Consider the following 5,291-nt stretch of genomic DNA (forward strand, 5'->3'; position numbering starts at 1 on the left):
TACTATGAATGTTGCTCTCTTAGATTCTTAAGCACTTTAGATCTGTAGGTAAATTAGGCCTGTGAGTTACTGTTGTGCTATAGTAAATTCTATATGAATCTTCTGTTAAATTGTTTAACTTAAGCTATCAATTAAGTGTTGTTAAGCTTAAGTGCTGTTAAAACTTTAGGCCTAAACTGTTTGTCAAGTCCAGGCTCAGTATAGCAAGGAACTTGTGACTCACCAGGAGGGTCTTCCTTATTCCTTTTTATCCTTATCCTTTCCTACCCTTACCCTTCACCCCCTCCCCTGCTCCAGCCTCCACATAGATAATTTTTGAGTTGATGATGGTTTTAGACTGATTTATTTTAGATTTTAGTTTGCTTTTTCTCTGTGTGCTTTAATAAAGTAGTAGAGTTAACCTTGCCAAACTTTGTTGTGCTTTCACTTTTATATTAAACATGCTTTTGCCAATACCTTTGCCAGTGATTCAAGTGACCTCAAAACACTCATTCATGAGAGTTGTAAAGATTTTGTGTTTCCTTTAATGTTGAAGGAGCTGTCTGAACAATTGCAAATATAAAGGAAATCTGCAAATATGCAAATATGAAGGAAATTCAAGTTGATAAAAGAAAAGAAAAAGGAAAAAACTATTTTTAAAATAGTCTTACACAATTTCCATCCCACAAAGGTAACTAAGGCTACATGTGTAAGCAATACTGACTGTCTCAGTTGCACCTCAGCACTGACACATATGTCACAGATGGATGTTACATAATGTGTTTGTAAAATAGGCATTTTCCAGTGATTTCTGAAAGTAGAACTGGATGTGCTGATGTAGCTTGCTCCAGAAAGAACACTGTGTGTCCTATACCCACTGCAATGAGAAGAATTCCAAGTGCCATGCAAAATGTCACCTTATCTCACTTAAAGTTATTTCATCTAGTAATATCAGAGAAATTACAACAATATGTTGTTCTACATTAAAGTACATGACAGCGTTATCTGTGAGACCTGGCAGCTGCCACTTTTGGCCGAGCAGATGGCAGTGATAAAAACACAATGCAGGGAACAGGTTGTTAAAGACATATCCGTCATTACACTGTCACTGCACAATTACACTCAGCTCCAAGATACCATCAAAATGCATGGCTGTGTCACTCTCAAGCAGGAAGATCTTGCTTATGTGAGGAAAATTATGTATAACAATTAATTCTGTACATATTATTAATCAGATTCATTCATCTCCTGTTCAGAGGAGCAGAAAAAGCAGCCAGGAAAGACATCCAAAGTCTTTAAAGTCTTATGTGTTTGCACTTCTGTTCTTGCAGAAGGGAGACAACCATTCATCCCCTGTAAAGGAAAATCAGAGCCAGCCATCACTTTCATAGCAGTAGTCAATTTATATTCCCATTTAAGGGCCAGAGGGCATGTTAGCTTCCATTTTCACTTTTTTAGCTTTGTTTTGCAGGGTGGGGTGGTGGGGTATAGGGGAGATATTAAATGAGTATATTGCTCATGGAACGTACCAGCCAACCACTCCTGGAAGCAGAAACAAGCTAAGGCACAGGTGGCAGGGCAGCAGCAGCACCAGCCTATCCCCCCTCCATCCCTGCCCATGGCCACTGCCAACACTGACAGGCACTTCTCTGCTGCTGCGATGACCAGTGAAGGCATACACCCAGGCATTCAGAAAGCCCAGGAAACAAGGAAACAGACCACCTCCCCTGTTCCAGAATCACAGAATGGTTCAGGTTGGAAGGGACCACAAGTGGATCCTCTGGTCCAACCTCCCTGCTCAAGCAAGGTCATCCTAGAGCACGTGGCACGGGATTGTGTCCCAACAGTTCTGGAATATCTCTAGTGAGGGACACTCCACACCCTCTCTGTGCAGCCTGTTCAGTGCATGGTCACTGCGCAGGAAAGAAGTTCTTCCTAATGTTCAGGTGGCACTTCCTGTGCATCAGTTTGTGCCCACTGCCTCTTGTCCTATTGTTGGGCACCACTGAGAAGAGCCTGACTCCATCTTCTTGGCATCCTCCCTTTAGGGAGCGTGTTAATTCCAAAGTGCCAGGCTGTTACTGCTGTGCTCCTGCAGTGAGTGTCCAAGAAATGACTCAGTGTAAGTACAGACCTTATAAGGGTAGCAGGGAGGACCTGGCCACAGCACAGCTGGGACGTGAGACAATCTATCAGAGAGGCCACTGAAGAAGCCCCCAGAGAGCTGCTGTGCCTGTGCACTGCTGACACTCAACGAGCAAGCAGAGATGCTGGAACCAGACCCAGGGTGCTCGGGATTGCTGGACGTGATGTGGCACTGGAGACAGTTTCATTTTCAATAAAAACTCCAGACAAGGCAACCCATCTGATACAATTTTGCCCATAAGCAGCGCAAGCAATTTACACATCCTGACTTGGGTTTATATATTTGGGGCATCTGCTTAGTTTTTATTACTTCTGGCCTCAGCTCTCACATTCCTTCACAGATCAAATAACTGCTTTCCCTATTTGCTAATTCCAGCAGCTGGTTATTACTCACCAGACTCCTGCTATACTCGCCTGGGGAAGAATTATAAATCAATGTGTAAGAGCAAGCAGATGCTGTCATTTTAAAAACCGATCCACCTAGTAAAAACGTTCTTCTTTGGACTCAAGTGGTGAATCACTGAGCATGCGCCTTGATGTCCTTTTAATAAAATCCAAAACCAATCAAAGGACTTTGTTCATTCATTCCAATTAGTAAATGAGGAAAGAGTGCTATAAAGGAGAATATTGCTACAAATAAGAAATTACATTCTGAACAGGCCAAAAACCTATTCTTTCCAATGAAGACAAAGGCAAGATAAGACACAGAGCATTTTTTTTTAAAATATCTGGTAAAACTAATCACTTTTCCACCACTGGCAGACAAGGTAACATCAACAAGGTAACATCAACTGTGGGTCCTGGAATCTATGACTGTAAACAGAGGAGAGAAATACAGATGGTTTATCAGACTTTATTATCTCCCTTAATTGTGTGCCTGTTTGTTTGGGGTTTTTTTAATAGGTAATTTCTTTCTGCATGTCAGTGCTAGGAGAAAGTGAGCTGCCTGGAGCATATTTTAAAAATAAACAGAATATAAGAGAGAAGGAAAAGTGCTCTGCTGACTAAAACCCAGGAAGTAGCAGAGAAAACCTTGGTACCAACTTTTCTTCCATGTTTTAAAAGGGACATCTTTCTGCAAGGTAAGGCAATTTGGCTTCCACAATCTTAAAAAAAATTACTTTTGATGAAAATAGCACAAGCTTCATTGATGGTGACATAATCCACAGAACTCTTTTATGTCAATTCCTGCAGGTTAGTGAGATGACAATAATCTTTGTTCCTTGGCAGCAGGAATTAAATTCTCTCTTGTTGAATGAAAATGGAAATGTCTAGCACTGAAATCGTCCACTTTGTTGGTCAGACAGCTGACACAAAATCTCTGCAGTAGTTTACAGGTATTTCAAAACTAGCACATATTACTGTGAGGTTAACTGTTCTGAGAGTAAAACTTCCCAACTCAGCATTTGCAAATCTGTTGGGTTTTTTCCCAATAATTTCAACCAAGTTGCTACAATGCAACTTTATGAGCTTTTAGAGGATTTTCCTCCTAAAGGCCAAACACAATACAAGACTCAATACACACCTTAAGACCAGTCTTCATTAGCTCAGTAGATATACAGCCCTTTCAAGACTATTGATGCTGTGTCAACATTCAAACCATTGTACCAAAATCTGACTGACTAGAAATAATTGTCTTCCAGTGTATGCTCAAAGAGAAACACTAAGCCTCCCTGAATACCCAAAACCTAAAATCTACTCCCATTTGGTTCTTCACCTACAGTAAAACTGATAAAGCTCATCGTGGCCTCAATGCCTCACCACTGTACTGGAGATTACATGTTCAGAACTTGGTGTTATTTTAAATACCAGAAAGAAAATCCTAATCTTCAAAGCACAAGTTGTGAAAATATAACTAACATTTAAACTACTTGGAAAATTATTATTTGATGAGAATTGTATCAACTAACTTAAATACAAATAAAAGTTAATATAAATTGCAATAAAAACTGGACAGTCCATAAGCACAAGACTAGAATACTTGCTAGCATCATAAGTTACAAATACTGAACACAGGGTCTAACAAATTCTCCTTGCCAGCTACATACTTTCTCCTGCAGTAGCATATATTAACATTTAGTAGTCAAGGAGGAGAAAATTCTGAATGAAGGTGCTAAAATCACACTGTCACAGGAGGAATTTATGGTGCCAAGAGAAAGGCAGTCAGAAGACAGGGAATGGATGGGCCAGCATGATAAGCAATGCACAAGTCTGAAGTGTGAGAGCAGAAGTGATCCTTCCGAGGGAACAGCTGGGGAGAGCCGCTAGCAGCAGCAGGAGGACTCACACTATTTTTAATTTTTTTTTTTTTTTGAAAGCACTAGTGACTAAGCATGGACAAAGAAGAGTGAGAGTCTCAGTAAAAAAAGTGGTGATTTTAACTTTCTCTGTAAATGTAGGATTTTGCATCAGGTCTGAAGATTTCAAGCCTGGTCAAGTAACACTTTTTCATGAGCTACAAATTCCTCATTTGTTGTTATGATGATTTAGACTTTGGTTCACCATGTTAAGACATTCCTCAGCTGCTGAATTTTAAGTAAAATACTTTTTGGTTTTGCAGTCAAGTATTAAGTCCTGAGAACATGTCAGGGCACATTACCAAAGCAAGCTGTGGCTGAATGATGCCGTGCCCAGTGCGTTAGAAGACTGAGGTGCATACTCCATGCAGAAAGCACGTCTTAAGAGCACATTAACACGGAGCAGCTGAGCCAGCGAGAGGACACGGGCTCGGGGCCGCGCTGGGCTCCGCTCGGGCCCCTCGAGCACACGCGGGGGCCCGGGCGGGGACGTTTCTTTCCAGCACAAAAGGCCAGCAGGGAACAGCGCATCTCCCCGTCCTCCAGCACTCACCCCCTGCTTCCAGAGCGCGGGCGGCCACCTCCTCACCAGAGAACGGGACCTTCCCCGAGTCTGTGCGCTCCCCTTTACTGCGAACAGCGACGTCGATCCCAGTCGCTAAATTCCAGCGGGCTCGCTGGTCAAGGGCGCGAGTGACACTGCCGAGACTGAGCTTTGGCGGTACGAGAGAGAACACGACGCCGGCCCAGCAGGGCGGGGAGCTCGGACCGCCGCGCCGCCCAGCCCGGCCCAGCCCGGCCCCGCCGCCCCGTGAGGGCAACGCTGTTCCCGCGCCCGGCCCGGCCCGGCAGCGCCGCCTCGCGGGCGTC

Source organism: Pseudopipra pipra, chromosome 16 (genome assembly GCF_036250125.1).
Source record: "Pseudopipra pipra isolate bDixPip1 chromosome 16, bDixPip1.hap1, whole genome shotgun sequence".
Taxonomy (NCBI): Eukaryota; Metazoa; Chordata; class Aves; order Passeriformes; family Pipridae; genus Pseudopipra; species Pseudopipra pipra.